At 25.8% G+C, this 16,360-nt stretch overlaps 1 protein-coding gene across 3 annotated transcripts in view; it reads right to left on the bottom strand.

The window, feature by feature from the left end:
• The window catches only part of LOC114945430 (uncharacterized), a 47,341-nt gene extending 31,238 nt beyond the window's left edge, over positions 1-16,103 (bottom strand). For 2 of the 3 annotated variants that reach the window (XM_029321654.2, XM_029321656.2), the window contains exon 1: positions 10,860-11,114. The gene's annotated coding sequence lies outside the window, so the exon portion shown is untranslated. Of the gene's footprint in view, positions 1-10,859; positions 11,115-15,760 lie in introns of those variants that run through there. The other variant, XM_029321655.2, reaches the window with a different exon arrangement.
• Between the last annotated feature and the right edge of the window lie 257 nt (positions 16,104-16,360).

The raw sequence follows: 16,360 nt of genomic DNA, 5'->3' as shown, positions 1-16,360 counted from the left end.
CACTTATTTAGATACATCATGTATATATTTTTTAAATTAATTATTTGATTATTTTAAATATTTTGATAAATTTCATTATTATATCTTTTCTCCTTCCAAAAATATTTCCCACGAAAGTTATTTGATTTTAAGGTAGACACAAGGCAGCGATATCTATTTGTTTAAAGATATCAATTTTTAGAAATTAATTAATCATCACATTTGTAAAAAAGATATTTATTAAGATTAAAAAAAATAAAAACAAATTTTACGTTCCTCTTTAGAAAAATGCAACTCCTCAGGGAAGGATATAAGAGTATATGTTTATATAAGAAATCCCCCTTAATTTTCGACAAGGAATCATCTCTTAAAACTTTTCGCATTTATATGATATACCTTGTATATTATATTTTTTTATGTATTTAAAATGTTTATACATATATATTTATTTATTTTATTTTATTATATATTTATCTTTTATTTATTCAAAACTATTCTCATACTTTGTAACATTTCTCTTGTTGAATGTCTTTTTATTCCGATGTATTATTTCTCGATCGCTCGTACACTGAAAAAAATTTGTTAAATTAACAAATATTTAGTTCAATACTGGCAAATGAATCATTTATTTGAAACACAAATAAATATTTATTCGTTTTGAAAAAAATTTTATTATCAAATAAATTTTTTATATCCAATAAATATTATTAGTTTCAAATAAATGATTTATTGGACAATATATATTGAAATAAATACTTATAAGAATTAACTAAATTTTTTTCAGTGTACATAATCCAAGTAGCAAACTGATGTCATTTTGACGTTTGATGACGTCAATTTGTTGCTTGGGAAGGTATCGCGTTCTTATAAAATCAATATATATAATTAACATAACATGCTTCAATTTTATTCGGGGTTCAAGGGTCTTGTGAAATTGGAGCATTCCTTCTTCAGGCAAAAACCCTTTTCCTGAACTCGAACGTATTATTGTTATTATTATTATTTTTTTTTCATTATCTGGTCGCGACGCGGAATTCTTATGCAAATAGGGAGGGCAAACCTCCAAAGTAACCGCGGTGAAAGACACAACACACAAAGGGAACAAACGTTACCGACCAGCTGACTAGCTGCAGGAGAAAAGACCAGGCCTAGTCGTCACGCTCGGACGACGTTGCACCCGGGGGTTTTATTTACACCTGGCGTATGCCTGCACTTTGCACCACCGACGCGTATAGTCCGTCGAGAAATAGACGTTCATTTCTGACACGAAATTCTCACTCGAATTTTTTCATTGAATATATATATATATATATTTTTGAAGAGAGAGATTTTTGCAGATAGAAATGGGATATACAAAGTGAAAACTGTAAATCGCTACATTCTATAGCGTCGAATGACGTCATTTTGACAATTAATGATGTCAGTTATGAGCAAAAATGCTCATATAAATATATGTCAAAAAATGATTTTTTTAATTGACTCTTTCGTTCTGTCAAAAAGTTTGACAGTTGCTGTTTATGCGGATAATCTTTTGAGAAAAATCATTGATTGATCCAATTTGCTTGGGAATGAATTATTTGAGATATAAAAATTTATTTTTATTATATTTATTAATTTTGCATTATTGTTGGAAATAAAATAATACACTTTTTGTAATTATTTTAAATTTCAACTTATGCATGACTTTAACGTAAAAATGGTATATTTTTAGACATATGTTTATATGAACTTTTTTCTCATTTTCAATACTGTCAGTTAAATTATTTGTTTGAAACTATAATAATATTGATTTAATGTGAAAAATATTTATTTGTTTCAAATAAATAATTTATTAGGCAGTATTGGAATACATATATTTACTTTAATAATTTTTATTTGATGCACGAATGAACTGTCAAAAACAGCTGTTTTTGACATATGTACGCTGAAAAAAATTTTATTAAATTAAAATAAATATTTATTTCAATACCGCCTGATAAATCATTTATTTGAAACTAATAATATTGATTTGATATGAAAAATATTTATTTGTTTCAAATAAATGATTTATTATATAATATAAATATAGACATATTTTTCATTTATAAAAAATACTGATTATTTCAATATTTCGTAATCATGGAATCTCTGTTCAATTAAATATATGTAACACTAATTATTTCAATTAAATGGATATATTTTTTAATAGTATATCGGGAGGTTCAATTAAATTGATATTTGTTTATCCGTCCGTTTGGATCACTCTTTTAAACAATTCTTTCTCTCGTATATTTCGGATATATCGCAGATATTTCTTATCGGAATTTAATTACTATCAAACTTCGTCCCGCTTTATAGATTGCAGCGTTATAACAACTATAACGAACGAATTTCCAAGCGTTAACGTTAATCAAATTTGATTTACAATGATTGCACGCGTTAACGTCGCGGCGCAATATAACGCGAATTTAAACGCGAATTCGATGTATAATTTCGACAATTAGCGAGTTCGGCGAGCCGAGGCCGGCGAGGCTCGAAATAATCGATTCCGACCGTGCAACCACCAAGGATATACCCTTTTTAATTCGATGATTCGGCCGACCAAAGTCTATATAGCAAGAGTCGCTGAGCGGATATATATTGCGGGCAATTTAACAGACGCGGTATAAATAGGCGCGTCGGCCGAATCCAGGAAAAGTTTGCCGTATGGCCGAAGCAGCGCGGAAGTGCAAAACACAGGGCACTGTAGTATTTTCTACGTTATTTTAATCCAATATATTTAAAATATTAAAATTATTCAAATATTGAATTTTTTTAGATTTTTTATTTGAATTTTCAATATTTAGAATATTTATTTAATATAAGAAAATCTTTTTCAAAACAAATATTTATTTATTTCAAATAAATGATTCATTTGGAAGTATTCAAATGAATATTTATTAATTTAGTCATTTTTTTCAGTGCAATATATGCAATATATGAAATTCAAGAATAAAAAAAAATATTCCTTATGAAATTTATTAAATATTATATAAAATATTTTACAATCAATATACATATTATATTTAATTTATATATATATATATATATTAAATATATATATATTTAAAATTAAATAACATTAAATATAATAAAATTTAAAATACAAATAAATAAAATTAAATATATATACATATATATATATATATATATATTTTTTTTTTTAATTAGTTAAAATAAAAAATAATAAATAAAACAATGCAGAAATTTTCCCTCGCTTTATTATTCACTGAACGTCTTTGCAATCACAAATAATTATCAAGTAAGCAAAGATTTGTAGGAATTTTTAAAACATATACAATAATTAATCGAGTATATCAGTCACGCAAATTTTGCGTTAAATATTCGAAATTGTCATATTATTTTATTAGCGATACAATATTATTTGATAAAAATTAATTTGGGTTTTATTTGGTAAATATAAAAAGATCGTTTTTCCCTACTTCAATATAAAATAACCTGATAATTAAGACTCATATATATGTCTGTGAAAATTCATTAGAAAGTAATAAAATAACGATGCCTTTCGCTATTTAAATTACAAATTGAGGAAGCTTAATTTAAAAAAAAAATTTAATAATAAATGTTTCCATCAAAAAGAGAAATTGATAAATACAGATAAAATAAAATTCTAAACTAAATTCTATAAGAAATATTTTTTTTATTCTTGAATTTCATATATTGCATATATTGCACTGAAAAAAATGATAATTAAAAATGATAAATTAATAAATATTTATTTGAATACTCCGAAATGAATCATTTATTTGAAATAAATAAATATTCTATTTGTTTTGAAAAAGATTTTCTTATATCAAATAAATATTTTTCATATCAAATCAATATTATTAATTTCAAATAAATGATTTATCACGCGGTATTGCAATAAATATTTATTCTAATTCAATAAAATTTTTTTCAACGTACATATGTCAAAAACAGCTGTTTTTGACAGTTCACTCGTGCATTAAATAAAAATTATTAAAGTAAATATGTATTCTCCAATAGTGACTAATGAATCATTTATTTTGAAACAAATACAAATTTTTCACACGAAATCAATATTATTAGTTTCAATAAATTTTTATTCAGTGTACAATTATAAAATCACAAAGTATGATTATGTCTAAATGGTCATGATTTACATCGGAAATGACATCGCGAAGTAGGACGTAAACTATGCCTTACAAAAGAGAAGCTTTTCCTATAGAAGCAGAGAGAAGGAGATATAACATGAAAAATATATGATGTGCTTTAGCTATGGATATCGATTATGCTACTCAAGATCATACATCGTTGCCTTAAAGTTAAAACTTTCAATTGCATCAACGGGGAGACTATACACAGTACGTTTTACTCTATCTAAGAGAGCATGATGTATTGCAAAAGTCACTGAAACATCCCCTCTGCAGTTACAAATAATTAGACATAATTCTACGAAATTGTACTATTAAATCTTTGTCTTAAATCTCAAAGAAAGTTGCGGCTATAGACATTATAATATTATAGTTATATGAACTCGTATTATCGTATAGTTTGAAATATTAACTCGTGAATAACATCACTTAAATATTCAAGAAATATTTTTAAAATCTCTCGAATTTTTTATCTTTTAAGAAATATTTTTAGAGGTTTGGGTACGCTCCTCCAAAAAGCGCCTTCAATCCCCAAGGGGGAGAATAAAGTATCTATCTATCTATCTATCTATCTATCTATCTTAAAAGATAAAATAATTCTCGAAAATATTTTTTAAATATTTCTATGTCCGCTTTTTCACGTTTAAAAAATATTTTCAAAAAATATTTTTGAATATATAGATTTAAACTAATATTCCAAAAATATGTATCAAATATTTAAGAAAATATTATCTGAGCGATAAAGAAGAACATTTTTAAAATATTTTTTATAAAGTTTTTTAAAATATTCTAAAAAATGTTATCACAAAAAATTTTCAAATTATTTTAAAATATTCCTAAATATTTAGAAATATTTTTTAAAAACATTCATAAAATTTTGTGCTGTAGGAAGGAGGATGTTTTACTTTTCTTAAGCTTCAGTTTTTTAAATAAATTAATTTATGATTGCAATTTTATTGTCTTTGAAAAATAAAAAAAAATAAATAGTAATTTGTGAAAAATAATTAAAAATGACAAGATAATGTCAAACATATTGATATATTAATTGCATAATTGGAATATCTCGTGATAATTATAATTTTAAACAATTATATGTAATTTTTTATTTCATTTTTACCTATAATAAAATTGATAGAAATCGCGTAAATAGATATTCCAATTATCTATATTAAATCAAATGTTAAATAACATCAATATCAAAGATATCTTTATCTTTTCCTTTCAACGCATTTTCTTAATATAGTGTCGAAATCGATTTTGAATCTATTTATACAGATTTTAATATATTAAAATTAATATTAAAATTAATATATTTAATATATTAAATTATTTAATATATTTTAATATATATTTTAATATATATTAAAATATATTTAATATATTTAATATATTTTTCTATCTCAGGTATTTAAAATTAGAATTGTCACGAGAGAGAAATAAAAAATTTAAATTCCCAATATATTATATATTCCCTGATCGTATAAATCGTGCTTATTACAGTTATGAATAACCTGATGGATCGTATAAAACGTAGCTATTATAGTTATGAATAATAGTTATTAAAGTTTTCGTCTTTTATAATTAATTATATTATGGTTCAAGGTTCTTTAGAATGAATCCTTGACTGCGTAATCGTAAAATATGATTCGATGCAAGTTTATGTATACGTATATATATATAATTTCCTTTCAAGTCCGTACAGTATATGATTTACATGGAAGACTATATGTTGCTAATAACATGTATGCAACGGAAACAGTTTTGCAACGGTACTCTGTGTATGAAAACATTTGTCTATAACTTTTTTTTATTTCAGGCAATGAGAACAAAATTGTAAGTTAAGTTTTAGTTGAATATTACGTAAGTTTCTCCGTAGAGCTTTTCATTATACTAGTTCATGCATGTGTTTATGTAATAAAATGCATATCAAAAAATGCAAGTAAAAAATGAACATTTAATGATAAAAAATAATATATAAAATAAATAAATTAATAAACAAAATAAAATAAAATAAATAAAATAATATATAAAAATATATTAAAATAATATATAAAAAATAATATAAATTAATAATAAAAAATAATATAAAATAAATACATAAAAGTAAATAAAAAATATATTCGTATTGTGCTATATAAAATTCCATAATACATATACTGTAATAAATAATCGTTATATGTATATTTATTCATATACCGATAAATTATTTTTAAACGTGTCTCATCAAAGAGAAATTAATTTATTGATTATATAATTTATTTATTTATTTATTATAATTAATTATTTTATTAATTGCAATTAATTAATTTATTAATTACAATTTAATTAATCGTCTCAGAAATAAAAATATTTCATATTCAAATCGACTATCATTAAAAACTCCAAAACCCACAAGAGTCTCTTTCTTATAATTTATCACGATGTGACGATTGATTTAAGATTGCTGCTAAACAGTGCAACTTTGTTTGAGCCCCCTCTCGAATTTTTTTGCGTTATTCCAGAACGATAAAAAGAATTCAACACTTATGGATCAATGTGCAAAATCTGATCAGTGTCAATAATTGATAAATAAGAAAAATTATATCAAGGTTTTTACATGAGGCATCATATGAAAAAATACTACGTAGAAAGATACTTTTCTTTTAATAGGGATATAAAAAATTTGCAAGTATAAATTCCTAATCTCAGAGTATATACCTTTAAAAAAGTAGTTGACAAACGCATAGCACGTATATGCGTTGTATAAAGTAGGCTTTATACACATTATAGGGTCAACGCTTTAGTTTTGCGTAATGCGGACATCCGATCGGTTGCATTACCGCAGTGAAAATCTGCCTTTATAAATTTGCATTACGCTCTGCACGATCTCAATACATCAAACATTTCAGTAATTTTATATTTAATAAAGAAAAAATTAATTCGATATTTAATAAAGAAAAAAATTAATTTGATATTTACAATAAAGAAAAAAATTAATTTGATATTTAATAAAGAAAAAATTAATTTGATATTTAATAAAGAAAAAAATTAATTTGATATTTATAATAAAGAAAAAAATTAATTTGATATTTATAATACAAAAAAAAATTAATTTGATATCTAATAAAGAAAAAAATAAATTTTTATTTATGTGATTTATGCAGATTTGTCTACATATTAATATGAAATAATCTATTAAATATAATATTAAATAATATATAAATATATTTTATTTAATAATATATTTAATATAATATATTTGCTATTCGTATTCTTGGTTCTACATAAATTTCATTTCTCAATAGATGTTAATTTTCTAGTATTATATTTTGAGATCTTGTTTCTGATTTATTAAAACAATAGAACCTCAATCATCATATAACTTAGAGAAAAATGTTCGTATCGAACAATTATTCTCTTGGAGTAAAAAAAAAAATTTATTTAGTATGCTCTATAAAAAAGAAAATACTAATAAAACAATTGCAATAATAATTTAACATAGTTTTCGTTATATTTTATTTTCTATTTTTCTCAATCTTTTTGAATGTATAATTTACATATCATTTTTGACATGATTATTTCAGTAAAATTGCCTTTTTTGCATTTCTCTCATATATTATCTAATAGTAAAGTCTATTTCCCTAAAGCAAAACAAGCGCTTCAAAATAAACTGTAATTGAATATTAAGTATTTAAAAAAATTGTTAACTTGACTAAACCTTTCAACTAAATTTGTATTTTATTAATTGAATATATATTAGTATATTTAACAATAAGTCAAATATACAGGTTCTATTAGATTTAATATGTTATATTTAATTTCAATATTTTTATATGTTTCATCAACAAAATAATATTTAATTAAAAAATTTAGTCACGTTAACCAATTTTTTCAGTAAAAAAATATATTTTTCTTATCATTTCTTATCATTTCTTAATTTTTGTGGAAATCTTTATTTCGATGTTCTAATGAAATCCTGAAAAGTACCCTTAATTTCATCCAGGGCGTTTTTTATGAGGGGTAAATTTTAGGTTTTTGCCATTATCTCGAAAATTATCAATTTTTCGAGAAAAATAGTTATTATTAAAATTGTAGTTCATAAAATTCCCTACAAAAAAAGTCATTATACTTTTTTTCGTGGAATTAACCGTTTTGAAGATATAGAGCGAATTAGGTATGAAAGAAAATGTCCACATTATACTATATTTGTAAGAAGTGCAGAAAAATTATATTAAAAATATTGCAACTTTGCCGCATATTTTACTCAAAAATGATTAGTTGTACAAGAAAAAGTATAATAACCTTTTTTGTAGAGAATTTTATGAGCTACAATTTTAATAATAACTATTTTTCTCGAAAAATTAATAGTTTTCGAGATAGAGGCAAAAAACTAAAATTTACCACCCATAAAAAGAAACGCCCTGGATGAAATTAAGAGTACTTTTCAGAATTAGAACATTAAAATAAAGATCTTCACAAAAATTCAGCTTACTCCTAATTTTTATAAAATTTTGGATTATAAGATTTGGAACTGGAGTATAATATTTTTGCGCATATAACATAAACATCTAAACTATATGTATTCATATATTGTTTATTTTCGTTTTTCTATATATATATATATATATATATATATATATTTATGTATATATATATGTATTTTTTTAAATAAATAAAAAGTTTGCGCGGATAATGGAAGTTCTGTGTTTTATTGCAGCGGAATTGCATTCATATCGGCGGTAAAAAAAAAGGACATATCGCGCGAGAAAAATTCATACATTTCTTTCGGCGAACAAAGAGAACCGAAAGGCTTTTTTAAAATCGATGGGCCGCTTGTTACCGAATGGACGAAAAAACTCATGCCATTCTAAACGTGATGGTAACGTACTCGCAACGCGAGACCGCAATCGAGGCTATCGCCCGGAAGCACGGTGAGATTAATGTTACGATGAGAAAAACCGGCGCACTCTCCTTCTCTCTCTGTCTCTCTCTCTCTCTCTCTCTCTCCGAACGCGAATTGCGACAATGCAATGGGCCGTGGAGAGACCGTACATACTTGCATTTTCCGACTGGAAAACTTTCTTCACCCGGAAGCGATTTCACGCTCCTTACGTGATGTAAATGGACAAAATACTTTTTCTCTCCCTCTTCTTTCAATATTAAACAAACTGAACTTCTTCCTGCGGTAGATTAAAGAAAGTGGATCGAAATTCACGCATTAATTTGGAAGGTATCTGGATCTCGAACATCGAATAATTAAATAATAATCCTGCCCCCGGAATATACATTTATATATAAATTTATATATTTCTATATTTAATATTATTTAATATATATATTTATATATATTATAATATAAATTTATATATATATATTATATATAAATTAATAATTATATGTATATATATATATATATATATATATATATAATTTATTTATATTCTATAGATTTATATATATTTATATATATCATAATATAAAATTATATATGTATATATATATTTATTTATTTTTCTTTTCATCTTTAACTTTTTTAGATGTTCTATTTGTTACATTAATCTTTTTTCTAAACGATTAATCCACAGGAATATTGCATTTATTCAATTTCACCGAAACAAAGAGTTGACGTTTGACGTGCATAGTTTTTCTTTTCTGTTTTTTTTTCTATTTAAAAACGCGCGTAATCGATTAACCGTCAGAATTGCCGCGTGAATAAAAATATTCTTTCAAAAGTGTATTTTGGCAGATTCACTCATCGTTTTTGGTTTTGTACTTTTTATATTCTGTCCATTCAAATCGACTATACAAAATCTAAAATTGCTATGACAGATTCTGATACATTTTCCTCTTTCTATTGAAAGATATTGCAAACATTTTCAGGTAAAGTAATCAATTTCCAGTGAACAGTTAAATAATAAAAAAAAATACAAATTATTACGTGTGATTTTTTAAAAATTTAATTTGTCGAAATTTCTGAATAATTTTTCAATTGAGCTACAATATATTATTATTATTAATTCTAAATCTATTTAAAAAAACACTGTGTTATCAATTCAGATCTCGTTGCGTGCTTTGCAGTCATGAATGGAAAAACGTTTTTGCGTGTGAGAATAAAAGAAAGTAAAATTATAGAGAAAGAGAAAGTTTTCAAAAGCGCACACCGCGTGTGCGACAAAATTTCGCGCGCTTTCTCACGCGCGATAATTTAAATTTTTCGCGCCACGATTTAAATTTTTTCATAGAATTTGTGCACAAAAAAGTGGCAAATTTTTCGATTTTAATTGACGCGCCGGATTGACTTTTCTGATATTTGCCGAAGCAAAAAATGTGATAATCTCAATCTTTACAATCAATAAAAAAATTATTTCTATAAACTTAAATTATGTGCAATATAATTGAGAGATTGTAATTGGTGATAGAATAAAATATTTTAGGTTTTCTTCTTTATACATCTTTTTCTAAGATACTATATAGCTAAAATAGCTTAAAAAATATATAATAAAATAATTATGTATATATATATATATAAATAGCTTAAAATTCTCGATAATCAGTTGTAAAAATTAATTATGATAAAGTGGAGCTAGTGGTTTCAAAATTCTAAGACCGATTCTTGGAGCATCAGAAATGTGTAAAATAGCCGCAAAATAAACATATCCACTATCGGATTTTCTTTATCATTCCGCTCATTCTTTTCAGCTAAACCAGATACTATATTTTCCAACTAAAACATATATAACAGCTTACCTTCGACTCCTCACGAAAATATCATGTTCGCCGTTGCAAATCCTCCGTGAAGTTCGCTGCCGGCGCTTCTTCGTCCTCGGCAGGAAAGAGAGACAGCGAGAAACCGGCTAGAATTCTTCCGAGCGAGCGCAATCGTCACATTTTGACGTAACGAAACACGGGTTTAATTGGCGACGAAACGACGCGATTCTTCGACCAGCGGGAGCGAAAAATCGGACGTTCACTTCTCTCGGCGCGACCGGCCGGCGTCGCGCGTTGCGTACGAATGGTGGCGCGGCGCGTCCTCGCGACGCGTCATCCCTCGCCCCCCCGACGTCACGCATACGCGAGCCGTGCCGGCCAATCGGGCGCGCGGCCGCGCGCGTCATCGACCAATCGCGCGCCGCCGTCACTCGCGCGCCGACGCGATTCACCAGGGCAACAGCGTGTAAACGAAAATCCTTCGCTACCGTATCGATACCGACGTGTGCGGCTATCGATATATGTATCCCAGCTAGCACAGAATATTTATAAAATGTTTATAGAATATTTGTAATAATTATTTTAATATTTTTAAATATTCATCATAAATATTTCATAAATGTTTTTGGAGTCTTAGATTCAATAGATCATAAATATTTATCATAAATATCAGAAAATATTTACGATAAATATTATATATTTATTTATTAAATTATTATATTACAGATTTTTTTAAATTTATATTTTAAAAATGCTTTGCGTATTCTATTTTTTAACTGTGCAATGGAGGTCATTTGGGTTTTTACAAGTTTCTGAAAGTTTATCTCGATTAAAATAAAAATATTTTGTGCCAGCGATACTGAAATATCGATCGTTGATATATCGATCATACGTAATAAATATATTTGTATATAATAATTATTATATTATATTATTTATATATTATTATAGCAATAGCAAACTAACGTCATTAAACGACAAAATGACATTATTTTGACATTAAATGATGGCATATATTTTATAATTAACATTTTTTAAATATTTATAAAAATATTTCGATATCTATCATGAATAATATATAAGTTTATCAATTATTAAATGACAATTAACTATAAAAGAATTTGATATATTAAAAAGGGATTTAATATAAGATTAAAAAGAGATAAAAGCGTAATAAAAGCGCATAAAAATTAAATACTGAAATACTTTGTTGTATTTCACAAACAGAATAAATATTTTTTTAGATTATAATAATTATAATTATACAGGGTGTCCGGTAACTAACGGATCAATGATTAAGGGCGGATTCTCTGGCCAATTTGGAGACAATTTTTCAAAAATTTAGCAAAAATGTTGAGAAGTCAATAATTTTCGAGTTATAAGCAATTGAAAAAATGGGTTTTTTGAAAACTAAACGTTTTGAAGTTAAAAGTCTAACATAATTACATTCTTCAGTTAATTTCAGGTAGAGTTTATTATAATAAAATTTTAATTTGAGGCTTAGTTATAAAGATACATAATGACAAATATTGGAAAATTGTAAAAAATGATGATCTTTTTAGACATTTTCGCTGAGGAAAAATCGTTCCCAAATTGACCAAAGAATCCATTTGTAATCGTTGGTCCGTTAGTTACCGGACACCATGTATATATAAAAAGATTCTTTAACTTTTTAGCAACGATTAACTTCTTCGGAAGCACATTTTATCTCGAGAAAATCTCTATTATTATATTTCCACACTGAAAGATGACTAAACTAAATTAATAAATATTTATTTCAATACTGCTTAATAAATAATATTAATATTATTATATAGGCAGTATTGAAATAAATATTTATTCAAATTCAATAAAATTTTTTTCAGCGTACATATGTCAAAAATAGCTGTTTTTGCCAGTTCATTCGTGCATCAAATAAAAATTATTAAAGTAAATATACGTATTTCAATATTGCCTAACAAATCATTTATTTGAAACAAATAAATATTTTTCACATCAAATATCAATATTATTATAGTTTCAAATAAATGATTTAATTGACAGTATTGAAATAAATACTTACTCGAATTCAATAAATCTTTTTTAGTGCAATGTTTTTTATTAATTAATTATTAGAAAAAGATATTTCCTATCTTATAATTAGCAACATATTATGTAAATTTATATAATAACAATTTATGATATTTTTTTAGTCTTCATAATTCTCGTAATTGAAATAAAAAATAAATGCAATTAAAAGACACACATAAATGCAACACTATAGATTGAGTTGCTAGCTGAGAGTTAGCAAGGTGAGCTTTCACAAAGTTGGACGAACTTCATCGTGAAAGCTCACCTAGTTATTATAGTTGACACGTATGTATGTACAACGCGCTAAAAAATTAATACATTACAAAGCTTTTTAAAAGCGTCGATTCAGCCTCGTAATCGACGCGTTAAGTAGAACATAGCATTCATAGCACGAGAGCATAAATTATAAAGTTCTACGATAATATTTCCATAGAATCCAACAAAGATTTCGTTCTATATTCGATGCGTTGTTATTGAAAGATAAAAAAATACTGCTTGTAAAAATGTTAGATTTTCGAAGAAATATATGATATTCACTGGAAAAAATTTGTTAACTTGACTAAACTTTTTAACTATAGTTAATTATTATTTTGTATAGTGAATTATTATTTTGTTAATTGAACATAAAAAATATTTAAATTAAATATATAACATTAAATCTAATAAAACGTATATTTGACTTATTAAATATTAATATATGTTCAATTAATAAAATAATATAATTTAGTTGAAAGATTTAGTCAAGTTAACAAATTTTTTCAGTATATTGAATTAAAAATTCTAATACAAAAATTAAATTAAAAATTCTTAACTTAAAAACTCATTCAGAGTGTTTTAATTATTCGTCTCGTATATCTTTGTCAAATCAAGAGAGTTAAAAATGTTTATTTGTTCTTGTTGTTATTAAAAGATAAAAAGATATTGTTTGTAAAAAGCTATATTTTTCGAAGAAATATAAAATGTACAGACACTGGAAAAAATTTTTTAACCTGACATCTGATTATTATTTTGTTAATTGAACATATGAAAATATTTACATTAAATGTAACATATTAAATCTAACAAAACGTATATTTTACTTAAATACTAATATATGTTCAATTTTTAAAATAGTAATTTAGTTGAAAGGTTTAGAGAAGTTAATAAAATTTTTTAGTGTGTATTAAATTAAAAATTCTAATACAAAAATTAAATTGAAAATTCTAATACAAAAATTAAATTAAAAATTCTTCAAAAATTATTCAGAGTATTATTTGTCTCGTTTCTTTGTCAGATTAAGAGAGTTAGAAAAATGTTTACTTGGTCTTTTCATTGTCTTGCATATTTACTGATTTTTTTTATTAATAATCAATTAAAAATTAATAAATTTTCCCTTTTAGTCGTACTCTATATATAAATGCGCTCTTTTGCATTTGAATTAAAATGCATAAATGTATGCATAATAAATATAATGCATACAAAGTGTATTGATATAAAGTAGAAGGAGAACAAAAGAACAAAAAATGTAATTAAAAAAATAACACGTACGTACTTGAAACAGCTGATCGAGAGAAAGTGGAGAGATAAAAGTGAAAGAAAGATAAAATAAGTATATATGTTTTAGCTACGCTTTCTTGCGTCTTCTACGCACAGAATGAAATATTCAGACCTCGAGAAAAAAGAAAAGAAAAAACCTGTACAGCACAAATTATTATGAAAATGTTTTCAAAAAAGATTTCTAAATATTTCTATAAAATATTGCATAAAACATTTTAAAATGGTTTAAAGAATATTTTTAAATAATTAAAAAATTTTTTGTGATAACATTTTTTAGAATATTTTTAAAAACTTTAAAAAATATTTATAAAAATGTTCTTCTTTATCACTCAGATAATATTTTCTTAAATATTTGATACATATTGTTGAAATATTAGTTTAAATCTATATTCAAAAACATTTCTGAAAATATTTTTTGAACATGAAAAGCGGACATAGAAACATTTTAAAAATATTTTCGAGAATTATTTAATCTTTTAAGAAATATTTTTAAAAGATTTAAAAAATATTTTGTGCTGTATGGGAAAGTGTTCCATTTTCATTTCACTCGCCTAAAAATTTCTCACTAGCCGCATATATATGTAAATGTATTTTCATAATTTTTTAACAATGTAGAAAATATGCTATTTATAAGCGCAAAAGTGAGCAAATGCATTATGCGTAATTATTAATTATTACGTATAATATAATTAATGATCACCAATTGATCCCACGATTTGCGCGTGATCGCGATAACGATTTCGCTCGTTTTCAGTTACATTTTCCTGTACTTTCAACGAATTAAACATACATATATGTATGTGTATGCATACATTTATCTAAGCTCTAAGAGATGGAGGGGAAAAGAGAAGGAAATGTAAACAAAGAGAATGAACTTTTGAACGAAGACGCGTCACGATGTGTTACGAAAGTCAACTTTTTTGCGCATGCGCAGCTAACAAAACAGTAACGTATCATATAAATAGTATTTTTAGGCACGAAAATCTCGTGATCGACGAATAACACCAGAGAGATATATAATCCTTTAGGCAAATTAACACAATAATTGTCAATTGTGATATCTATAATTATATAATTAATATCTATATATTTATTTATTTTGTAATTCATATCTCTATATATATTTATTTATTATATTATCAATTAATATCTATAAATAAAATCTTTAATGATAATCAATATTTAATATACAGCTATTTTATCGCAATAGCAATTTATTGCAATAAATTGTTACATTATATAATTAACAGCTATATATATATATAATCAATTTAATATTTATATTTTTTCCATATCGCCTTTATAAATAAAATGCGAGAAATAATTCGACTCACATTTCGACTACTCTTCTTCTCCGATCCCGGCGGTATTCAGGAGTTCTCGCTGGCACCATTTTTTCCTGCAGGAGACACTTGCACTCACGATTTTCCCGCGTAAACTCGCGCGCGCGAACTGTCAGCTCGAACCGGAGCTGTGACGTCACGCGTCACGTGACCGCGCATTTTTGGGACAGCGAAAATTCGCGGCCAACGAGACATATATATCGATATCGCGCGCGATCGCGATCGCGATGCCGGGACAGCCGATCGATTTGTATGATAGACAGTGATCGATTTGTATGATAATTAACAACGCGAAGACGCTATTAATAACCTACTAATTCACTAATTAGTATAATTACACTGGTAGCTTTCACGGACCGGCGACGTGCGTGCGAACTTGATCGTGAACAATATAAAAGTGCACCAGATGGCAGCAGATGCTAGATAATCCAGATTGTGTTCAAAAATATATTCAGCGAGAACAAAGCGCTCGATTGACCAATCAGGAGGAGGAGATTCTCGGTTTCCGATTGGTCGGTCAAATTCTGCACTTTGACAGACAGATTTTCGAACGCAATTCCGAAGTTTCTTTCGATGACGTTTCTTTTAGTA

The sequence above is a fragment of the Nylanderia fulva genome, unplaced genomic scaffold, assembly GCF_048542155.1.
Source record: "Nylanderia fulva isolate GAGA-0341 unplaced genomic scaffold, ASM4854215v1 Scaffold39, whole genome shotgun sequence".
Classification (NCBI taxonomy): domain Eukaryota; kingdom Metazoa; phylum Arthropoda; class Insecta; order Hymenoptera; family Formicidae; genus Nylanderia; species Nylanderia fulva.
The sequence above is the reverse complement of the archived record's forward strand: the minus strand, read 5'-3'. Positions and strand labels throughout refer to the sequence as shown.